Source organism: Salvelinus alpinus, chromosome 11 (genome assembly GCF_045679555.1).
Source record: "Salvelinus alpinus chromosome 11, SLU_Salpinus.1, whole genome shotgun sequence".
Classification (NCBI taxonomy): Eukaryota; Metazoa; Chordata; class Actinopteri; order Salmoniformes; family Salmonidae; genus Salvelinus; species Salvelinus alpinus.
This window is the reverse complement of record NC_092096.1, coordinates 3,647,476-3,673,495: the sequence shown is the minus strand read 5'-3', so window position 1 is coordinate 3,673,495 and position 26,020 is coordinate 3,647,476.

Below are 26,020 nucleotides of genomic sequence, written 5' to 3'. Positions count from 1 at the left end.
AAAGCCTTCCCAGAAGAGTGGAGGCTGTTATAGCAGCAATGTTCCAACATCTAGTGGAACGCCTTCCCAGAAGAGTGGAGGCTGTTATAGCAGCAATGTTCCAACATCTAGTGGAAAGCCTTCCCAGAAGAGTGGAGGCTGTTATAGCAGCAATGTTCCAACATCTAGTGGAACGCCTTCCCAGAAGAGTGGAGGCTGTTATAGCAGCAATGTTCCAGCATCTAGTGGAACGCCTTCCCAGAAGAGTGGAGGCTGTTGTAGCAGCAATGTTCCAGCATCTAGTGGAAAGCCTTCCCAGAAGAGTGGAGGCTATAACAGCAGCAATGTTCCAACATCTAGTGGAAAGCCTTCCCAGAAGGGTGGAGGCTGTTAAAGCAGCAATGTTCCAGCATCTAGTGGAACGCCTTCCCAGAAGAGTGGAGGCTGTTGTAGCAGCAATGTTCCAGCATCTAGTGGAACGCCTTCCCAGAAGAGTGGAGGCTGTTATAGCAGCAATGTTCCAGCATCTAGTGGAACGCCTTCCCAGAAGAGTGGAGGCTGTTGTAGCAGCAATGTTCCAGCATCTAGTGGAAAGCCTTCCCAGAAGAGTGGAGGCTGTTATAGCAGCAATGTTCCAACATCTAGTGGAAAGCCTTCCCAGAAGAGTGGAGGCTGTTATAGCAGCAATGTTCCAGCATCTAGTGGAACGCCTTCCCAGAAGAGTGGAGGCTGTTATAGCAGCAATGTTCCAGCATCTAGTGGAAAGCCTTCCCAGAAGAGTGGAGGCTGTTATAGCAGCAATGTTCCAACATCTAGTGGAAAGCCTTCCCAGAAGAGTGGAGGCTGTTATAGCAGCAATGTTCCAGCATCTAGTGGAACGCCTTCCCAGAAGAGTGGAGGCTGTTATAGCAGCAATGTTCCAACATCTAGTGGAAAGCCTTCCCAGAAGAGTGGAGGCTGTTATAGCAGCAATGTTCCAACATCTAGTGGAACGCCTTCCCAGAAGAGTGGAGGCTGTTATAGCAGCAATGTTCCAGCATCTAGTGGAACGCCTTCCCAGAAGAGTGGAGGCTGTTGTAGCAGCAATGTTCCAGCATCTAGTGGAAAGCCTTCCCAGAAGAGTGGAGGCTGTTGTAGCAGCAATGTTCCAGCATCTAGTGGAAAGCCTTCCCAGAAGAGTGGAGGCTGTTATAGCAGCAATGTTCGAACATCTAGTGGAAAGCCTTCCCAGAAGAGTGGAGGCTGTTATAGCAGCAATGTTCCAACATCTAGTGGAAAGCCTTCCCAGAGGAAATGGACTGGGGGACCACTTCATATCCATATTTAACGCCCATGATTTTGGAATGAGATGTTTGAGGTGGTCATGTGGTGTAGCTTGCTGACTTTCTCCTGCTATATCTAGTGTTCTTTTGTTCTACTTTACTTTTTCATTTATTTGTTACAGTACTATTGCATTGTGGGTAAAGAGCAAGAAAGGCATTTCACTGTCATAGTGCATATGACAACAAACCTTTTGTTTTTAAATGCCTTTCTTGCTCTTTTCCCACAATGCATTAGTACTAAAACAAATAAATGAAAAAGTAAAGTATTTCAATTGATATAACAGGTTAGTAGCAGCAGGAGCAGACCGGGGGCTGCAGTCAGTCAGTCAGATGAAGGCTATTTAAATCCTTGTCCAAAGTGATTGAAATAAGTTCAGCGTTCCTCCCCTTTTCTGCTTGACTCATCGAGATACGTTCAGCCAGACTCTGGCTCACAGATAGCGGAGGATTCTGGGTAATTCCACCCGAACACATGCACGCAACAAATTACTGCAGGCAATGTTTTCTACCACTTCCACTCCCTTCACCTGAAATAAAGTGTTCTACCACTGCTGCTTCTTCCCACTCTATTCCCACTCTATTCCCACCCTATTCCCATTCTATTCCCACTCTATTCCCACCCTATTCCCACTCTATTCCCACTCTATTCCCACCCTATTCCCATTCTATTCCCACCCTATTCCCACTCTATTCCCACTCTATTCCCACTCTATTCCCATTCTATTCCCACCCTATTCCCACTCTATTCCCACTCTATTCCCACTCTATTCCCACCCTATTCCCACTCTATTCCCACTCTATTCCCACCCTATTCCCACTCTATTCCCACTCTATTCCCACTCTATTCCCACCCTATTCCCACTCTATTCCCACTCTATTCCCACTCTATTCCCACCCTATTCCCACACGATTCCCACTCTATTCCCACTCTATTCCCACTCTATTCCCACTCTATTCCCACCCTATTCCCACTTTATTCCCAGGGTTGTGGTCAACAGCACTATATCAAAAAGTAGATCAATAGAAACACACACACAAAAACACACACACACACACACACACACACACACACACACACACACACACACACACACACACACACACACACACACACACACACACACACACACACACACACACACACACACACACACACACACACACACACACACACATATTTGCATGCATACGCTCACACACCTGTACCCAAAAGTAGGCATTACATATCCCTGCCTTTAAAATATAAAAAATGCTGTTCACCTGAAAATATGTGAGGCCATGAGGTCTCTTTTGTTTAAAATAGTGCATAATTATTTGTTACCCTGATGTTAATCCACTCACAAGCCAAGCAGGCCAACGTCTCACTGCCAGACTATAGACCCAGCTCAAACTGACTATAGACCCAGCTCAAACTGACTATAGACCCAGCTCAAACTGACTATAGACCCAGCTCAAACTGACTATAGACCCAGCTCAAACTGACTATAGACCCAGCTCAAACTGACTATAGACCCAGCTCAAACTGACTATAGACCCAGCTCAAACTGACTATAGACCCAGCTCAAACTGACTATAGACCCAGCTCAAACTGACTATAGACCCAGCTCAAACTGACTATAGACCCAGCTCAAACTCTAACTCACTCTCACACTGCCGTGAGCCGACGGTAAACGTGTGTGTGTGTGTGTGTGTGTGTGTGTGTGTGTGTGTGTGTGTGTGTGTGTGTGTGTGTGTGTGTGTGTGTGTGTGTGTGTGTGTGTGTGTGTGTGTGTGTGTGTGTGTGTGTGTGTGTGTGTGTGTGTGTGTGTGTGTGTGTGTGTGTGTGTAAAGGGAACATGAGATATGTTGTCTTCTTTCAGAAGTTGTTAGAAAATAAATTGCTTTTGAACGTACAAATGTTTAACCTCAATTGAGCAGCGTTTTACGCCCTTGACAGTAAATTATTTCACAGCTAGCCTCTCCTTTACTGCGGTTGCTCTTTCCTACCGTTGTGTTTTCATAACCCTCACAAAATAACATGGCCCCCACATTCAGTCAACAATATTACAATATTACAGTATAAACACCTGTTCTGTGTTGTAAAGCATATTTCTCTCTCTCTCTCTCTCCCTTTCTCTCTCTCTCCCTCCCTTTCTCTCTCTCTCCCTCCCTTCCTTTCTCTCTCCCTTTCTCTCTCTCTCTCTGTGTATATGTTATATAATCTCTGTCTCCCATGAAGGAGACTGAAACAAAGACTGAAATATTGACGATTTACACAGAAACAAACATTGAGACGTTCTAAGATGTAATACCAAGAACATTGTTATAGGACTATAACCACAGATCACACTAATGACACTGTTACCATATTATAACCACAGATCACACTAATGACACTGTTACCATATTATAACCACAGATCACACTAATGACACTGTTACCATATTATAACCACAGATCACACTAATGACACTGTTACTATATTATAACCACAGATCACACTAATGACACTGTTACCATATTATAACCACAGATCACCGTAATGACACTGTTACCATATTATAACCACAGATCACACTAATGACACTGTTACCATACTGTAACCATAGATCACACCAATGACACTGTTACCATATTATAACCACAGATCACACTAATGACACTGTTACCATATTATAACCACAGATCACACTAATGACACTGTTACCATATTATAACCATAGATCACACTAATGACACTGTTACCATATTATAACCATAGATCACACTAATGACACTGTTACCATATTATAACCACAGATCACACTAATGACACTGTTACCATATTATAACCACAAATCACACTAATGACACTGTTACCATATTATAACCACAGATCACACTAATGACACTGTTACCATACTATAACCACAGATCACACTAATGACACTGTTACCATACTATAACCACAGATCACACTAATGACACTGTTACCATATTATAACCACAGATCACACTAATGACACTGTTACCATACTATAACCACAGATCACACTAATGACACTGTTACCATATTATAACCACAGATCACACTAATGACACTGTTACCATATTATAACCACAGATCACACTAATGACACTGTTACCATATTATAACCATAGATCACACTAATGACACTGTTACCATATTATAACTACAGATCACACTAATGACACTGTTACCATATTATAACCACAGATCACACTAATGACACTGTTACCATATTATAACCACAGATCACACTAATGACACTGTTACCATACTATAACCATAGATCACACTAATGACCCTGTTACCATATTATAACTACAGATCACACTAATGACACTGTTACCATATTATAACCACAGATCACACTAATGACACTGTTAGCATATTATAACCACAGATCACACTAATGACACTGTTACCATATTATAACCACAGATCACACTAATGACACTGTTACCATATTATAACCACAGATCACACTAATGACCCTGTTACCATATTATAACCACAGATCACACTAATGACACTGTTACCATATTATAACCACAGATCACACTAATGACACTGTTACCATATTATAACCATAGATCACACTAATGACACTGTTACCATATTATAACCACAGATCACACTAATGACACTGTTACCATATTATAACCATAGATCACACTAATGACACTGTTACCATATTATAACCACAGATCACACTAATGACACTGTTACCATATTATAACCATAGATCACACTAATGACACTGTTACCATATTATAACCATAGATCACACTAATGACACTGTTACCATATTATAACCATAGATCACACTAAGGACACTGTTACCATACTGTATCCACAGATCACACTAATGACACTGTTACCATATTATAACGATATATCACACTAATGACACTGTTACCATATTATAACCACAGATCACACTAATGACACTGTTACCATATTATAACCATAGATCACACTAATGACACTGTTACCATATTATAACCATAGATCACACTAATGACACTGTTACCATATTATAACCATAGATCACACTAATGACACTGTTACCATATTATAACCATAGATCACACTAATGACACTGTTACCATATTATAACCATAGATCACACTAAGGACACTGTTACCATATTATAACCACAGATCACACAAGGACACTGTTACCATATTATAACCACAGATCACACTAATGACCCTGTTACCATATTATAACCACAGATCACACTAAGGACACTGTTACCATATTATAACCATAGATCACACTAATGACACTGTTACCATACTGTAACCACAGATCACACTAATGACACTGTTACCATATTATAACCATAGATCACACTAATGACACTGTTACCATATTATAACCATAGATCACACTAAGGACACTGTTACTATATTATAACCACAGATCACACTAATGACACTGTTACCATATTATAACCATAGATCACACTAATGACACTGTTACCACAGACAGATCTCTCCTCTCTCACCACCTCATCTATGGACATCTGTCCTGTCTCTCTTCTCTCACCGCCTCATCTATGGACATCTGTCCTGCCTCTCCTCTCTCATCACTGGACATATGTCCTGTCTCTCCTCTCTCACCACCTCATCTATGGACATCTGTCCTGTCTCTCTTCTCTCACCGCCTCATCTATGGACATATGTCCTGTCTCTCCTCTCTCATCACTGGACATATGTCCTGTCTCTCCTCTCTCACCACCTCATCTATGGACATCTGTCCTGTCTCTCTTCTCTCACCGCCTCATCTATGGACATATGTCCTGTCTCTCCTCTCTCGTCACTGGACATATGTCCTGTCTCTCCTCTCTCACCACCTCATCTATGGACATCTGTCCTGTCTCTCTTCTCTCACCGCCTCATCTATGGACATATGTCCTGTCTCTCCTCTCTCATCACTGGACATATGTCCTGTCTCTCCTCTCTCACCACCTCATCTATGGACATCTGTCCTGTCTCTCTTCTCTCACCGCCTCATCTATGGACATATGTCCTGTCTCTCCTCTCTCGTCACTGGACATATGTCCTGTCTCTCCTCTCTCACCACCTCATCTATGGACATCTGTCCTGTCTCTCTTCTCTCACCGCCTCATCTATGGACATATGTCCTGTCTCTCCTCTCTCATCACTGGACATATGTCCTGTCTCTCCTCTCTCACCACCTCATTTATGGACATATGTCCTGTCTCTCTTCTCTCATCACCTCATCACTGGACATATGTCCTGTCTCTCCTCTCTCATCACCTCATTTATGGACATATGTCCTGTCTCTCTTCTCTCACCACCTCATCTATGGACAAATGTCCTGTCTCTCCTCTCTCATCACCTCATTTATGGACATATGTCCTGTCTCTCCTCTCTCATCACCTCATCTATGGGCATATGTCCTGTCTCTCTTCTCTCACCACCTCATCACTGGACATATGTCCTGTCTCTCCTCTCTCACCACCTCATCACTGGACATATGTCCTGTCTCTCTTCTCTCACCACCTCATCTATGGACAAATGTCCTGTCTCTCCTCTCTCACCACCTCATCTATGGACATATGTCCTGTCTCTCCTCTCTCGTCACTGGACATATGTCCTGTCTCTCCTCTCTCGTCACCGGACATATGTCCTGTCTCTCCTCTCTCGTCACTGGACATATGTCCTGTCTCTCCTCTCTCACCACCTCATCTATGGACATATGTCCACGTCTGTGTGCGTGTGTGTGTGTGTGTGTGTTTGTGTGTGTGTGCGTGTGTGTAGGAGGGGGGAGAGAAAATACAAAATGAAAATTCAAGGGGGGAACAATTCAAGGGAACATGAGATGTGTTGTCTTCTTTCAGAAGTTGTTAGAAAATAAATTGCTTTTGAAAGTACAAATGTTTAACCTCAATTGAGCAGCGTTTTACGCCCTTGACAGTAAATTATTCCACAGCTAGCCTCTCCTTTACTGCGGTTGCTCTTTCCTACCATTGTGTTTTCATAACCCTCACAAAATAACACGGCCCCCACATTCAGTCAACAATATTACAGTGTAAACACCTGTTCTGTGTTGTAAAGCATATTACTCTCTCTCATCAATTCATCACTGGGCATATATTCTGTCTCTGCTCTATCGTCACCTCATCACTGGACATTTGTCCTGTCTCTCCTCACCTCATCACTGGACATCTGTCCTGTCTCTCCTCTCTCATCACCTCATCACTGTTGATCTAACACAACCCTTACCACAACCCTTACCTAACACATGTTGATCTAACACAACCCTTACCACAACCCTTACCTAACACATGTTGATCTAACACAACCCTTACCACAACCCTTACAACAACCCTTACCTAACACATGTTGGATCTAACAGACGGTGGATCTATGGGTTGGGTTAAATGCGGAAGAGACATTTTGGTTGAACGCGTTCAGTTGTGTAACTGAGTAGGTATCCCCTTTCCCTAATCTAACAGCCCTTAATACTGTGAGTCTCTAACACACGTTTACCTGGTTCCTATAGAAACTACATGTGAGTCTCTAACACACGTTTACCTGGTTCCTATAGTAACTACATGTGAGTCTCTAACACACGTTTACCTGGTTCCTATAGAAACTACATGTGAGTCTCTAACACACGCTTACCTGGTTCCTATAGTAACTACATGTGAGTCTCTAACACACGTTTACCTGGTTCCTATAGTAACTACATGTGAGTCTCTAACACACGTTTACCTGGTTCCTATAGTAACTACATGTGAGTCTCTAACACACGTTTACCTGGTTCCTATAGTAACTACATGTGAGTCTCTAACACACGTTTACCTGGTTCCTATAGTAACTACATGTGAGTCTCTAACACACGTTTACCTGGTTCCTATAGTAACTACATGTGAGTCTCTAACACACGTTTACCTGGTTCCTATAGTAACTACATGTGAGTCTCTAACACACATTTACTTGGTTCCTATAGTAACTACATGTGAGTCTCAAACACACGTTACCTTGGTTCCTATAGTAACTACATGTGAGTCTCTAACACACGTTTACCTGGTTCCTATAGTAACTACATGTGAGTCTCTAACACACGTTTACTTGATTCCTATAGTAACTACATGTGAGTCTCTAACACACGTTTACCTGGTTCCTATAGTAACTACATGTGAGTCTCAAACACACGTTTACCTGGTTCCTATAGTAACTACATGTGAGTCTCAAACACACGTTTACCTGGTTCCTATAGTAACTACATGTGAGTCTCTAACACACGTTTACCTGGTTCCTATAGTAACTACATGTGAGTCTCTAACACACGTTTACCTGGTTCCTATAGTAACTACATGTGAGTCTCTAACACACGTTTACCTGGTTCCTATAGTAACTACATGTGAGTCTCTAACACACGTGGGATCTAACAAAGCTCTTTAATTGAGTGTCTACACGGGGGTTGGAAGAACAGCAGACGAGAGCTTTGCTCTGGGTCGTCAATAACACAATAAAAAACAGATTACGTTTTTAATATTTTCTCGGTACCGTTAGTAATATCGTTGACCCGTGTTTGTTTTTAGACAATCCACTTTTACAAACATGAAGGATTATTGAAACAGATCGTTTGACTACAGAAAGGGCATTTCTAAGTGGTTGGTTTCTATTGTCGCTGTCACCATTCGCTGGGTGCAGTCAGTCTACCGTTACCGTAGCGACGGTAAACACTTCAATAAACAACAAACATTCCAAAGGTTTGACTAGTGTTCTGTTTACTATTCTGTCGGCATGACAACGCTGCTACCTCCCTACACGAGCCGCTCTCCACTCCAGCAACCCAACACCAAGGGTGAAGTGGCAGCTTTTGACGGGTTGTATCCCAAATGCCACTCTATACACTACAGAGCAGATTACTTTAAACTTTTAACCAGGCACTATGTGGGGAATTTAGTGGCAGGCAGCCGCCATTACCCCATGAATCAACCAATAAAACAGAATGGCTCTTGTCAATTAGGTTCGGTAATTGAATAATTAGTGGACGGAGCACCGAGGAACAGTGATTACAGCAACGGTTACTCCTAATGTCAAAAAGCAATTGAAATGAATTTACACAGCTCTCTGAAATAACTGGTACGATTAGGAGGCAACAAAGCATACGCTCCTTTACCTTCTCAGTCCTCTACCCCTCTACACCCTGTTAGTACCCCCTTCTCAGTCCTCTACCCCTCTACACCCTGTTAGTACCCCCTTCTCAGTCCTCTACCCCTCTACACCCTGTTAGTACCCCCTTCTCAGTCCTCTACCCCTCTACACCCTGTTAGTACCCCCTTCTCAGTCCTCTACACCCTGTTAGTACCCCCTTCTCAGTCCTCTACCCCTCTACACCCTGTTAGTACCCCCTTCTCAGTTCTCTACCCCTCTACACCCTGTTAGTACCCCCTTCTCAGTCCTCTACCCCTCTACACCCTGTTAGTACCCCCTTCTCAGTCCTCTACCCCTCTACACCCTGTTAGTACCCCCTTCTCAGTCCTCTACCCCTCTACACCCTGTTAGTACCCCCTTCTCAGTCCTCTACCCCTCTACACCCTGTTAGTACCCCCTTCTCAGTCCTCTACCCCTCTACATCCTGTTAGTACCGCCTTCTCAGTCCTCTACCCCTCTACACCCTGTTAGTACCCCCTTCTCAGTCCTCTACCCCTCTACACCCTGTTAGTACCCCCTTCTCAGTCCTCTACCCCTCTACACCCTGGTAGTACCCCCTTCTCAGTCCTCTACCCCTCTACACCCTGTTAGTACCCCCTTCTCAGTCCTCTACCCCTCTACACCCTGTTAGTACCCCCTTCTCAGTCCTCTACCCCTCTACACCCTGTTAGTACCCCCTTCTCAGTTCTCTACCCCTCTACACCCTGTTAGTACCCCCTTCTCAGTCCTCTACCCCTCTAATACTAGAACCTGTTAGTACCCCCTTCTCAGTCCTCTACCCCTCTACACCCTGTTAGTACCCCCTTCTCAGTCCTCTACCCCTCTACACCCTGTTAGTACCCCCTTCTCAGTCCTCTACCCCTCTACACCCTGTTAGTACCCCCTTCTCAGTCCTCTACCCCTCTACACCCTGTTAGTACCCCCTTCTCAGTCCTCTACCCCTCTACACCCTGTTAGTACCCCCTTCTCAGTCCTCTACCCCTCTACACCCTGTTAGTACCCCCTTCTCAGTCCTCTACCCCTCTAATACTAGAACCTGTTAGTACCCCCTTCTCAGTCCTCTACCCCTCTACACCCTGTTAGTACCCCCTTCTCAGTCCTCTACCCCTTTACACCCTGTTAGTACCCCCTTCTCAGTCCTCTACCCCTCTACACCCTGTTAGTACCCCCTTCTCAGTCCTCTACCCCTCTACATCCTGTTGGTACCCCCTTCTCAGTCCTCTACCCCTCTACACCCTGTTAGTACCCCCTTCTCAGTCCTCTACCCCTCTACACCCTGTTAGTACCCCCTTCTCAGTCCTCTACCCCTCTAATACTAGTACCTGTTAGTACCCCCTTCTCAGTCCTATACCCCTCTACACCCTGTTGGTACCCCCTTCTCAGTCCTCTACCCCTCTACATCCTGTTAGTACCCCCTTCTCAGTCCTCTACCCCTCTACACCCTGTTAGACCCCCTTCTCAGTCCTCTACCCCTCTACACCCTGTTAGTACCCCCTTCTCAGTCCTCTACCCCTCTACACCCTGTTAGTACCCCCTTCTCAGTCCTCTACCCCTCTACACCCTGTTAGTACCCCCTTCTCAGTCCTCTACCCCTCTACACCCTGTTAGTACCCCCTTCTCAGTCCTCTACACCCTGTTAGTACCCCCTTCTCAGTCCTCTACCCCTCTACACCCTGTTAGTACCCCCTTCTCAGTCCTCTACCCCTCTACACCCTGTTAGTACCCCCTTCTCAGTCCTCTACCCCTCTACACCCTGTTAGTACCCCCTTCTCAGTCCTCTACCCCTCTAATACTAGAACCTGTTAGTACCCCCTTCTCAGTCCTCTACCCCTCTAATACTAGAACCTGTTGGTACCCCCTTCTCAGTCCTCTACCCCTCTACACCCTGTTAGTACCCCCTTCTCAGTCCTCTACCCCTCTACACCCTGTTAGTACCCCCTTCTCCGTCCCCTACCCCTCTACACCCTGTTAGTACCCCCTTCTCAGTCCTCTACCCCTCTACACCCTGTTAGTACCCCCTTCTCAGTCCTCCACCCTTGTACACCTGTTACGAGAATTTTCAATCCCAATGTTGATAAATTCCCTTATCAACACCCTGTTAGTACCCCCTTCTCAGTACTCTCTACCCCACTACACCCTTTTAGTACCCCCTTCTCAGTCCTCTACCCCTCTACACCCTGTTAGTACCCCCTTCTCAGTCCTCAACTTGCAATTAAAACCAGTAATTTAATATCTTGCGATGCTCATTTCTAAAGTGGATAACTGCTCAAGTAAAGTGGAAAGTTTGGAGACAGTGGCCAATGTGACAGATGGGTAGCTCCATGACCTGCAAACAGTGCAAACTCAGCTAGAACAGGAAATCAATCTCCTAAAAAAAAAAATACAACTGAATAAGTTGAAAATCATTCCTGTAAATTCAATGTGCAAGTCACAGGACTTGAAACTGGTGTGGAAGCAAGTCACCCAACTTCCTTCACGATCAATCTTTTCAATGAATTATTTGGTCAGGAGAAGCTGGGTCCCGATGCCGCGGAATAAACATTGCGCACCGCGTGGATCCTCTCCCAGCAACGGATCTCACCGTATGATTGTACAAATCCACAGTTTTGAAGTCAAATGGCAAATGGTTTGCCTCGCTGGCTCAATATTCAGGCTGTGACGTTGGCTGTGACGCTGCCCTCGGCATCAGACAATAACGAAGTCATCCCCTCAATGGAAACACTACTACTATTATTATTATTATTGCTGAACATTGGACTTTGTTATTATTATGGCCTTATGGTCCAGGACATTTAGACAATGATGACACCATGCCAATTAATGAACAACGGGCAATGTACTGAAGTGTCATACAGACTGGGGCTGCTTCCTTGTGGGAGAACAGAGCGTAGGGAAGGGGTGTTAGGGAGGAGGAGGAGGAGGAGGAGGAGGGAAGAGGGGTGGGATGGGTTACAGGGGGGGTTTCTTGGTGGAGAACGATCAATGGGTGGGTTTCCCTGTGGGTACGTTTTTGTTGTTCCACTTCCGTAGGCTTATTAACACCAATGATAACAATTACATCATTAATAAAATAAATAAATAAATAAACAATGGCAACGTATAGCTATTCTGTCTTGGAATTTGAAAGGCCTTAATAGTCCTATTAAATGTTCCAGCTGTCTTGATATCCTGGCAGGAAACCATGTGTATATAGCCATGCTCCAAGAAACACACCTGGTCCAAAAGGACTCACGTAGAATAGAGAACCACTTATACAAACTGGCTGCTTTAACATCAGCCCCAAACAAAACTAAACGTCTAATCATAATGACACGTCAGGAACTCCAAAAATCACCATCTTGGATAAAGGCAAAGACCAAGAAGGCAGAATCACTTTCCTTAAATGTATCCATAATGGAAATAAAATAGAATTTTATTAATGTGTAATCCTAAAGCAAAAGAGTACACTTTACTCAAACAAGCAGAAATCATTCTCACAAATCGATTTCTTACTATTAGCTACAACTTTATTTTCTTTAACCAAGAAAATAGAAACTCGGCATGTATTCTGACCACCACGTTTACTACTGCCAAGTTCAAACGTCAGAATCTCCTAAAAGAGCCACAAGATGCTGTTTCAACATTTCATTACTACAAAATCCTACATTCTATGATCAATTTGAAATTGAACTTAAATGACTTCATAATGATCAATAAAATTCAGTTGATGACTCCCAGATTCTAAGGGATGCCAAAAAAGGTTTTAATTTAAAAAAAATATACAACTGTATTTGCATCTGGGTTGAATAAATCCCAATGAAAGAAGATATCAGAATTGTAAATGTTGTTAACTACGTTCTCAACAAACACTTGTTTCAGACCAGGAAGCTATTAGTACTCTTTCAGTCAAGACAGAATTACATTTATTGATAAGACAAAGAACAGAATTTGCCATCCATCGAGTTACACTCAACCATTACTTACATGGTCGTTGTACTGGCCAACAAGCTAAACAGTAACGATCAATTAGCTCATATAACAACTATTGAATCTGAAACAAGGGAATTGTTATCAGAACGCAGATGAATCCATCAATGAGCCGTGCACCTCTGATTATAAAACCACACCAAGCCAGACCAAGCCAGACCAAGCCACACCAAGCCACACCAAGCCACACCAAGCCAGACCAAGCCACACCAAGCCACACCAAACCAGACCAAGCTACACCAAGCAAGACCAAGCTACACCAAGCCAGACCAAGCCACACCAAGCCACACCAAGCCAGACCAAGCCACACCAAGACACACCAAGTTCTTTCTACAAAAAATGAAGAAATCTTCTTCTCTCACCAGAGGAAGTCAACTCGCTGGGAACCCAAATGAAGCTCCATCTTCAATGCTTCGTCAGAAACAATAAGCTCCTTCTTCAATGCTTTGTCAGAAACAATAAGCTCCACCTTCAATGCTTCGTCAGAAAACAATAAGCTCCTTCTTCAATGCTTCGTCAGAAACAATAAGCTCCTTCTTCAATGCTTCGTCAGAAACAATAAGCTCCTTCTTCAATGCTTTGTCAGAAACAATAAGCTCCACCTTCAATGCTTCGTCAGAAAACAATAAGCTCCTTCTTCAATGCTTCGTCAGAAACAATAAGCTCCTTCTTCAATGCTTCGTTAGAAACAATAAGCTCCTTCTTCAATGCTTCGTCAGAAACAATAAGCTCCTTCTTCAATGCTTCGTCAGAAACAATAAGCTCCATCTTCAATGCTTCGTCAGAAACAATAAGCTCCATCTTCAATGCTTCGTCAGAAAACAATAAGCTCCTTCTTCAATGCTTCGTCAGAAACAATAAGCTCCATCTTCAATGCTTCGTCAGAAACAATAAGCTCCATCTTCAATGCTTCGTCAGAAACAATAAGCTCCTTCTTCAATGCTTCGTCAGAAACAATAAGCTCCATCTTCAATGCTTCGTCAGAAACAATAAGCTCCATCTTCAATGCTTCGTCAGAAACAATAAGCTCCATCTTCAATGCTTCGTCAGAAAACAATAAGCTCCATCTTCAATGCTTCGTCAGAAACAATAAGCTCCTTCTTCAATGCTTCGTCAGAAACAATAAGCTCCTTCTTCAATGCTTCGTCAGAAACAATAAGCTCCATCTTCAATGCTTCGTCAGAAACAATAAGCTCCATCTTCAATGCTTCGTCAGAAAACAATAAGCTCCATCTTCAATGCTTTGTCAGAAACAATAAGCTCCTTCTTCAATGCTTCGTCAGAAACAATAAGCTCCATCTTCAATGCTTCGTCAGAAACAATAAGCTCCTTCTTCAATGCTTCGTCAGAAACAATAAGCTCCATCTTCAATGCTTCGTCAGAAACAATAAGCTCCATCTTCAATACTTCGTCAGAAACAATAAGCTCCATCTTCAATGCTTCGTCAGAAACAATAAGCTCCTTCTTCAATGCTTCGTCAGAAACAATAAGCTCCTTCTTCAATGCTTCGTCAGAAACAATAAGCTCCATCTTCAATGCTTCGTCAGAAACAATAAGCTCCTTCTTCAATGCTTCGTCAGAAACAATAAGCTCCATCTTCAATGCTTCGTCAGAAACAATAAGCTCCTTCTTCAATGCTTCGTCAGAAACAATAAGCTCCATCTTCAATGCTTCGTCAGAAACAATAAGCTCCATCTTCAATGCTTCGTCAGAAACAATAAGCTCCTTCTTCAATGCTTCGTTAGAAACAATAATCTCCATCTTCAATGCTTCGTCAGAAACAATAAGCTCCTTCTTCAATGCTTCGTCAGAAACAATAAGCTCCATCTTCAATGCTTCGTCAGAAACAATAAGCTCCTTCTTCAATGCTTCGTCAGAAAACAATAAGCTCCATCTTCAATGCTTCGTCAGAAAACAATAAGCTCCATCTTCAATGCTTCGTCAGAAACAATAAGCTCCATCTTAATTGCTTCGTCAGAAACAATAAGCTCCTTCTTCAATGCTTCGTCAGAAACAATAAGCTCCTTCTTCAATGCTTCGTCAGAAAACAATAAGCTCCTTCTTCAATGCTTCGTTAGAAACAATAAGCTCCATCTTCAATGCTTCGTTAGAAACAATAAGCTCCTTCTTCAATGCTTCGTCAGAAACAATAAGCTCCATCTTCAATGCTTCGTCAGAAAACAATAAGCTCCATCTTCAATGCTTCGTCAGAAACAATAAGCTCCATCTTAATTGCTTCGTCAGAAACAATAAGCTCCTTCTTCAATGCTTCGTCAGAATTAATAAGCTCCTTCTTCAATGCTTCGTCAGAAACAATAAGCTCCTTCTTCAATGCTTCGTCAGAAACAATAAGCTCCATCTTAATTGCTTCGTCAGAAACAATAAGCTCTTTGGGCTGTTTTATCTCTCAATGCAGAAAAAAAGGTAAATAAGTTCACGATTAAAAAAATTGCTTACCAACTCACGTAATAACTTGCATTTAAATAGTGTTTAAAGTTATGTTAAATAGTGTTTAACATGATGTTTTAATGACTGTCTCATCTCTGTACCCCACACATAATTATCTGTAAGGTCCCTCAGTCGAGCTGTGACTTTTAAATACAGATTCAACCACAGAGACCAGGGATGTTTTCCAATGCTTAGCAAAGAAGGGATCCTATCGGTAGATTGGTAAAAATACTAAAATCAGACATTGAATATCTCTTTGACCCATTTTTCAATACTTAGGTCACTTTTTTCAAAACTCTTCACACAGTGAGCACAACATCAGTCTATGTGTGTCACGTTCCTGACCTTATTTCCTTTGTTTAGTCTTTGTTTAGTTGGTCAGGACGTGAGCTGGGTGGGTGTAGTCTATGTTATTTGTTTCTTTGTTTAGGTTTGTCTTATTGGCCTGATATGGTTCTCAATCAGAGGCAGGTGTTTTACGTTGTCTCTGATTGGGAACCATATTAAGGTAGCCTGTTTTCACTGTTGGTTTGTGGGTGATTGTTCCTGTTCGTGTGTTCCTGGTTTTTTTCTGTGTTCACTAGTTCGGGACTGTAGCTTCGGTGGTTTTTCGTCTGTTTATTGTTTTTGTTCATATTGAGAAGTATTCTAATAAATTATGGATAGGCACCACGCTGTGCTTTGGTCCTCCTCTCCTTCTACCGACGAAAGCCATTACAATGTGGGATAAACTGTGGATCATTTTCCATTGCTTTGGCACAAAATGCATTCAATGACTACATCTTTCAAATTTCATGAATTATTTTCTCACTCAGACACAACCACCACCAAAACTCTATGTACCTACAGGACAACCACCACCAAAACTCTGTACCTTACAGGACAACCACCACCAAAACTCTGTACCTTACAGGACAACCACCACCAACACTCTATGTACTTACAGGACAACCACCACCAACACTCTGTACCTTACAGGACAACCACCACCAAAACTCTATGTACCTACAGGACAACCACCACCAACACTCGATGTACCTACAGGACAACCACCACCAAAACTCTGTACCTTACAGGACAACCACCACCAACACTCTATGTACCTACAGGACAACCACCACCAAAACTCTGTACCTTACAGGACAACCACCACCAACACTCTATGTACCTACAGGACAACCACCACCAAAACTCTGTACCTTACAGGACAACTACCACCAAAACTCTGTACCTTACAGGACAACCACCACCAAAACTATGTACCTACAGGACAACCACCACCAAAACTCGATGTACCTACAGGACAACCACCACCAACACTCTATGTACCTACAGGACAACCACCACCAAAACTCGATGTACCTACAGGACAACCACCACCAAAACTCGATGTACCTACAGGACAACCACCACCAAAACTCGATGTACCTACAGGACAACCACCACCAACACTCGATGTACCTACAGGACAACCACCACCAAAACTCGATGTACCTACAGGACAACCACCACCAAAACTCGATGTACCTACAGGACAACCACCACCAAAACTCGATGTACCTACAGGACAACCACCACCAACACTCGATGTACCTACAGGACAACCACCACCAAAACTATGTACCTACAGGACAACTACCACCAACACTCTATGTACCTTACAGGACAACCACCACCAAAACTCTATGTACCTTACAGGACAACTACCACCAACACTCTATCTACCTACAGGACAACCACCACCAACACTCGATGTACCTACAGGACAACCACCACCAAAACTCTATGTACCTACAGGACAACCACCACCAAAACTCGATGTACCTACAGGACAACCACCACCAAAACTCTGTACCTTACAGGACAATTTGCACATGTTTACATACTCTTTACAAAACTGTTAAACTTAAGTTCAAAACCTAACATAACCCAAAATTGAATTAGACAGTAATTTACTACATTTCTACAGTGATACCGAATTGAAATATATTCAAAATCTAAAAAATGAAATACTATCAAAACAATTAGACCAACCACAGCTGATTTCCATTGTAGTTGAACACCTACCCGAGTGTTAGTCTTTCAATGTCATTACCGTCTTTACAAAAGGGGACATCTTGGGAATAATGCTGTACTGTAATGTAAACATGGACCCAGCCAGAGAGAGAGAAGTGGCTGACAGAGGAAGAAGAGTGGCTGGGAGAGGGAGAGGGAGAGGGAGAGGGAGAGGGAGAGGGAGAGGGAAAGGGGAGAGGGAGAGGGAGAGGGAGAGGGAGAGGGAGAGGGAGAGGGAGAGGGAGAGGGAGAGGGAGAGGGAGAGGGAGAGGGAAAGGGGAGAGGGAGAGGGAAAGGGAAAGGGAGAGGGAAAGGGGAGAGGGAAAGGGGAGAGGGAGAGGGAGAGGGAAAGGGAAAGGGAGAGGGAAAGGGAGAGGGAAAGGGGAGAGGGAAAGGGAGAGGGAAAGGGGAGAGGGAGATGGGAGAGGGAGAGGGAAAGGGAAAGGGAGAGGGAAAGGGAGAGGGAAAGGGGAGAGGGAGAGGGAGAGGGAGAGGGAGAGGGAAAGGGAAAGGGAGAGGGAGAGGGAAAGGGGAGAGGGAAAGGGAGAGGGAAAGGGGAGAGGGAGAGGGAGAGGGAGAGGGAGAGGGGAGAGGGAGAGGGAAAGGGAAAGGGAGAGGGAAAGGGAGAGGGAAAGGGGGAGGGAGAGGGAGAGGGAGAGGGAAAGGGAGAGGGAAAGGGAAGAGGGAGAGGGAGAGGGAGAGGGAAAGGGAAAGGGAGAGGGAGAGGGAGAGGGAGAGGGAAAAGGAAAGGGGAGAGGGAGAGGGAGAGGAGTACGTACACGTGGTGGAAGAAGACTGGGAGGAAGATCCAGAGCTGTCGTCTCAGATGAGATTAGGGCTACTATAATTAATCATGTAATAAATCCTGGTCTATCAATGAGAGAGGCTGGTCTGAGAGTGCAGCCAAATCTGCAACGCTCAACAGTGGCATCTATTCTGAGAAACTTCCGGAAAAACAACAGGTAAGATGTGCATTCTGCAAGGGCATCTGACTGAACTGCACATTACAGAAGTAAACTGAGCAAAGCCTCCAAACCCACTTGTGTGTAATTGTTTTTGTATTTCTGCTTAGGACCCAACGGTTACCTCCCACAGGCGGGAGAGGTAGGATTTTCACTGCTGTGCAGGAAACTGCAATCGTTGATATGGTCATCAGAAACAATGGCATAAAACACACAGAGATTCGGGACAGAGTGTTGGCGAACAACATTACATTTGTAAATATTCACAATGTAAGCATAACAACTATTTCTAGAGTCCTGAAACAACATCAAGTCAGGATGAAGCAGCTGTACACTGTCCCCTTTCAGAGGAACTCTGAACAAGTCAAGAAACTCAGGAACTAATATGTCCAGGTAAGATGACTATAAAATACAGAACTGGTTTTGATCAAAACCAAACAGGGTAGAGGTACACAATGGTATGTTTTGAGGTATAATGTAAACTACAGTAATAACTCTTATGTTGCCTTGTGGATTTATTTTAGAGAGTCATGGAGATTGAAGCCAGGCAAACACCCCACATATTCATCTTTGTGGATGAGGCTGGTTTCAAGTTGGCCAAAACACGGCGGCGAGGAAGGAATGTGATTGGTTAAAGAGCCACAGTGGATGTCCCGGGCCAGAGGGGTGCCAACATCACAATGTGTGCAGCAATATCCTCTGATGGATTGCTGTTACACAAACGTCTCATTTCATTCCTGGATGACCTCTATCGAAGGGTTGTGCCAGGTGAGGAAAGGGTTGCAGTGAGGTGAAATCGGCCAACGTTTGTAATTGTATGGGACAATGTGGCATTTCACCACTCCCGTGCAGTCACAGAGCGGTATGCAGTCCATCCCAGGATGATGTCACTTTTCCTCATGGAGGTGGAAGGTTTATGATCACCATCCACATGATCAAATGTCCCTCCTGGACGCCATGAATGCTGGATGCCTGGACATATCTGCAGAACATTGCCAGGGATGGACCTTTGTCACGTTTTTCTTCCTGGGATGAAGGAGAGGACCAAAATGCAGCGCGGCTAGTGTTCAACATGTTTAATAGATGAATACAAACAACAAAACCAACAAAAGGGTCAGTTGGTTATACCTGGAGTACTTCTCCTATCTTATCCAGTGTCCTGTGTGAATTTAAGTATGCTCTCTAATTCTCTCGTTCTCTCTTTCTTTCTCTCTCTCGGAGGACCTGAGCCCTAGGACCATACGTCAGGACTACCAGGCATGATGACTCCTTGCTGTCCCCAGTCCACCTGGCCTTGCTGCTATTCCAGTTTCAACTGTTCTGCCTGCGGTTATGGAGCCGCCACCTGTCCCAGACCTGCTATTTTCAACTCTTAATGATCGGCTATGAAAAGCCAACTGAAAATTATTCATGATTATTATTTGACCATGCTTGTCACTTATGAATATTTTGAACATCTTGGCATAGTTCTGTTATAATCTCCACCCGGCACAGCCAGAAGAGGACTGGCCACCCCTCATAGCCTGGTTCCTCTCTAGGTTTCTTCCTAGGTTTTGGCCTTTCTAGGGAGTTTTTCCTAGCCACCGTGCTTCTACACCTGCATTGCTTGCTGTTTGGGGTTTTAGGCTGGGTTTCTGTACAGCACTTTGAGATATCAGCTGATGTACGAAGGGCTATATAAAATAAACTTGATTTGATTTTGATGTGAAAACCGACAACAGTCCTAGCTGGTGCAGAACACAAAGACAGAAGACAGGAAACAATCACCCACAAAATCCCAACACAAAACAAGCCTCCTATATATGATTCTCAATCAGGGACAACGATTGACAGCTGCCTCTGATTGAGAACCATATTAGGCTGGACACAGAAACAGACAAACTAGACACACAACATAGAATTCCCACCCAGCTCACGTCCTGACCAACACTAAACAAGCAAGACACATAAGAACTCTGGTCAGGACGTTACAGGCATGCCTAAAGCTTCTTTCCTAGGTGTATTGCCCAAGATGACATAAGATGTGACGTGGATGAGAACCTGTGGCCAAATGCAGAAGACAGGGTTGACCGGCAATTCAGTGGAGTGGCTGTGTGGTCCCAAGTCTAAGATTAAGGGTCTATTTTCCTAGTTATAAATGATAAACATTCAACATTGGCCATGCTGTCAATGAAGCACAATTTGTGCCAACCTCAAAACTGTTAACTCGGAACTGCAAAGTCTGTCACGGCCGTTGAATGAAGAGAACCAAGGTGCAGCGTGGTGAACGTACATATTACCTTTTATTAGGTGATGATGCCGACAAAACAATAAACAATACCAACCAACCGTGAAGCTTATGGCTAAGTGCCACAAACAAAGTTAACTTCCCACAAAGACAGGTGGTAAAAAGGGATACCTAAGTATGGTTCTCAATCAGAGACAACGATAGACAGCTGTCCCTGATTGAGAATCCTGCCCGGCCAAAACATAGAAATACAAATAATAGAACGAAAGAACATAGAATACCCACCCCAAATCACACCCTGACCAAACCAAATAGAGACATAAAAAGGATCTCTAAGGTCAGGGCGTGACAAAGTCTGACGTTAGTGAGTTCAAGACAACTGGGAACCCGGAAAAAAAAATAGACTGGAAAAAATACGTTTTGAACTTTCATCCAACTCGGAATTGTAAATTCGGGAACTCGGGCCTCTTTCTAGAGCTACGACCTGAAGATCACTGACGTCGTCATGATTCCATTATTTTTTTCTTGTTCCCAGTTGTTTTGATACATCCAGACCCACGAAGGACCGCCGCACCACCTTCCTGTTTTAATTTTTTTTTATTTAAACTTTATTTAACTAGGCAAGTCAGTTAAGAACAAATTCTCATTTACAATGACGGCCTATCAAAAGACAAAAAGGCCTCCTGCGGGGACAAGGGCCTGGGATTAAAAAAAAAACATTTAAAAAATACAATATAAATATAGGACCAAACACACATCACAACAAGAGAGACAACACAGCACTACATAAAGAGAGACCTAAGACAACAACATAGCAAGGTCGCAACAAGTGAGCAGAGCACAACAAGTCCAAAAAAGTATTGTATGCTGCTGCATAAATTGTGTAATATGCCATGGAGATATGTATACTGTAGCTAAGAAAGTAATACTAAGTGAATGTTGAGTAGTAGCTGCTAGTAGCCCATGCGCCTCTCACTAATAATTTGGTCTATTTTCAGCTCTTAATTTCGCCCGCTGTTCTGACTTGATGGTTCACATGCAGCCTATAACCTGTTTTTGAGAAATGTAATCATCGAATATTGTAAGAGCTTTCATTGTCTGCATATATATGCCCCCTTTATTTATCCTACGGTTCTGACTTGGTTTACAGGGAGAACACTGTAAGAATGGCCCTATAACGATACAGGACGAGACCCAGATGCAGACACGGGAGGCAGATGGTTCGAGTCTCTGATATTTATTATAAACAAGGGGCAGGCAAGAGACAGGTCGTGGACAGGCAAAAGATCATAAACCAAATCAGAGTCCAGGAGGTACAGAGTGGCAGGCGAGGTCGGGGCAGGCTGAATGGTCAGGCAGGCAGGCTCAGTGTCAGGGCAGGCAAAGGTCAGAACCAGGAGGACTAGAAAAACAGAGATTTGGAAAAAGCAAGAGCACGGAAAAACATGCTGTTGACTTGACAAAATATGACAAACTAGCAACAGACAAACAGAGAACACAGGTATAAATACACCGGGGATAAAGGGGAAGATGGGTGACACCTGGAGGGGGGTGGAGCCGAGCACAAAGACAGGTGAAACAGATCAGGGTGTGAAAGGCCCATGTTCTGAATTCTGTCGCTGTACATTTCAAAAGTGCTGAACAAATAGTTATATTAACTACGTCCGTCCTAGCTCGCTTATTAATGTCTTAATCTAATTTACGGATTGCCTCTTATCCGCTTGTCGTCCCCTTATGCCATAGTTTGTACATTTCAATTGTCAGTAGAAACCTAATTTGTTAAAGCAAGTCAGCCATATCAGCTATGTCTTTTTTAAAGGCAGTAAATGAGGCAGAAGGAACTGTTTCACTGCCAGACAAGGCTCCGCTGACAGCCAGGTGTAGCAGTGGTAAGGTGTTAGGACTGCTGTTGGGACTCTGCTGTTGGGACAGCTTTGTGTAGGTCCTAACAGTTTGTGGGCATCGTTTGTCACCCTTATAGTGCAATTCATGTATTGTTTAGGGTTGTGTTGTGTAGTGGCTTTGCTGGCATGCCACTTTTTTTTTTTTTTGCCTCACCAAGATTTACATGCTAAAATCGCCACTGGAACCGTCCAATGATGGAATTTATAAATAAATGATCTGGCCTCTCGAAAGGACTGATCTCTATAATATATACAGTGGGGAGAACAAGTATTTGATACACTGCCGATTTTGCAGGTTTTCCTACTTACAAAGCATGTAGAGGTCTGTAATTGTTATCATAGGTACACTTCAACTGTGAGAGACGGAATCTAAAACAAAAATCCAGAAAATCACATTGTATGATTTTTAAATAATTAATTTGCATTTTATTGCATGACATAAGTATTTGATCACCTACCAACCAGTAAGAATTCCGTCTCTCACAGACCTGTTAGTTTTTCTTTAAGAAGCCCTCCTGTTCTCCACTCATTACCTGCATTAACTGCACCTGTTTGAACTCGTTACCTGTATAAAAGACACCTGTCCACACACAATCAAACAGATTCCAACCTCTCCACAATGGCCAAGACCAGAGAGCTGTGTAAGGACATCAGTGATAAAATTGTAGACCTGCACAAGGCTGGGATGGGCTACAGGACAATAGGCAAGCAGCTTGGTGAGAAGGAAACAACTGTTGGCGCAATTATTAGAAAATGGAAGAAGTTCAAGATGACGGTCAATCACCCTCGGTCTGGGGCTCCATGCAAGATTTCACCTCGTGGGGCATCAATGATCATGAGGAAGGTGAGGGATCAGCCCAGAACTACACGGCAGGACCTGGTCAATGACCTGAAGAGAGCTGGGACCACAGTCTCAAAGAAAACCATTAGTAACACACTACGCCGTCATGGATTAAAATCCTGCAGCGCACGCAAGGTCCCCCTGCTTAAACCAGTGCATGTCCAGGCCTGTCTGAAGTTTGCCAATGACCATCTGGATGATCCAGAGGAGGAATGGGAGAAGGTCATGTGGTCTGATGAGACAAAAATATAGCTTTTTGGTCTAACTCCACTCGCCGTGTTTGGAGGAAGAAGAAGTATGAGTACAACCCCAAGAACACCATCCCAACCGTGAAGCATGGAGGTGGAAACATCATTCTTTGGGGATGCTTTTCTGCTAAGGGGACAGGACGACTGCACCGTATTGAGGGGAGGATGGATGGGGCCATGTATCGCGAGATCTTGGCCAACAACCTCCTTCCCTCAGTAAGAGCATTGAAGATGGGTCGTGGCTGGGTCTTCCAGCATGACAACGACACGAAGCACACAGTCATGGCAACTAAGGAGTGGCTCCGTAAGAAGCATCTCAAGGTCCTGGAGTGGCCTAGCCAGTCTCCAGACCTGAACCCAATAGAAAATCTTTGGAGGGAGCTGAAAGTCCGTATTGCCCAGCGACAGCCCCGAAACCTGAAGGATCTGGAGAAGATCTGTAGGGAGGAGTGGGCCAAAATCCCTGCTGCAGTGTGTGCAAACCTAGTCAAGAACTACAGGAAACGTATGATCTCTGTAATTGCAAACAAAGGTTTCTGTACCAAATATTAAGTTCTGCTTTTCTGATGTATCAAATACTTATGTCATGCAATAAAATGCAAATTAATTACTTAAAAATCATACAATGTGATTTTCTGGATTTTTGTTTTAGATTCCGTCTCTCATAGTTGAAGTGTACCTATGATAATAATTACAGACCTCTACATGCTTTGTAAGTAGGAAAACCTGCAAAATCGGCAGTGTATCAAATACTTGTTCTCCCCACTGTAAATCACTTTTGGAAAGTTCATATTCTGAGCTAGCCATTAAAAAAAGAATGATCCACAAATCTGAACAACCTTTTAACTGGAACAGAATATGGAAAAATATGACCGTGGCATCCCGTAATACGAACCACCAATTTATAAATTTTGTGTGTGTTCACAGACAGTATTTAACACCAAGGAAACGTTTTACCACAAAATTGGCTCCAACTCCCAACTGCTCACTGTCCCTTTAAACAGTGTACCTGTAACCCCCCCCCCCCCCCCCCCCCTCCCCCTCCAAATAAACCAAATACAAAATTAAGAAATATTTGGTCCCCCAAAAAAAGATAATGACGGTGTGATGTGTCTGGGTGTGTTGTGTGATGTCTGGAGACACATATATAATGAGAGATCACAGAGATCACACAGCCTTTAGTTTAGTCTGGGTGTGTTGTGTGATGTCTGGAGACAGATATATAATGAGAGATCACAGAGATCACACAGCCTTTAGTTTAGTCTGGGTGTGTTGTGTGATGTCTGGAGACAGATATATAATGAGAGATCACAGAGATCACACAGCCTTTAGTTTAGTCTGGGTGTGTTGTGTGATGTCTGGAGACAGATATATAATGAGAGATCACAGAGATCACACAGCCTTTAGTTTAGTCTGGGTGTGTTGTGTGATGTCTGGAGACAGATATATAATGAGAGATCACAGAGATCACACAGCCTTTAGTTTAGTCTGGGTGTGTTGTGTGATGTCTGGAGACAGATATATAATGAGAGATCACAGAGATCACACAGCCTTTAGTTTAGTCTGGGTGTGTTGTGTGATGTCTGGAGACAGATATATAATGAGAGATCACAGAGATCACACAGCCTTTAGTTTAGTCTGGGTGTGTTGTGTGATGTCTGGAGACAGATATATAATGAGAGATCACAGAGATCACACAGCCTTTAGTTTAGTCTGGGTGTGTTGTGTGATGTCTGGAGACAGATATATAATGAGAGATCACAGAGATCACACAGCCTTTAGTTTAGTCTGGGTGTGTTGTGTGATGTCTGGAGACAGATATATAATGAGAGATCACAGAGATCACACAGCCTTTAGTTTAGTCTTTGTCATGGAAGGAAAGTA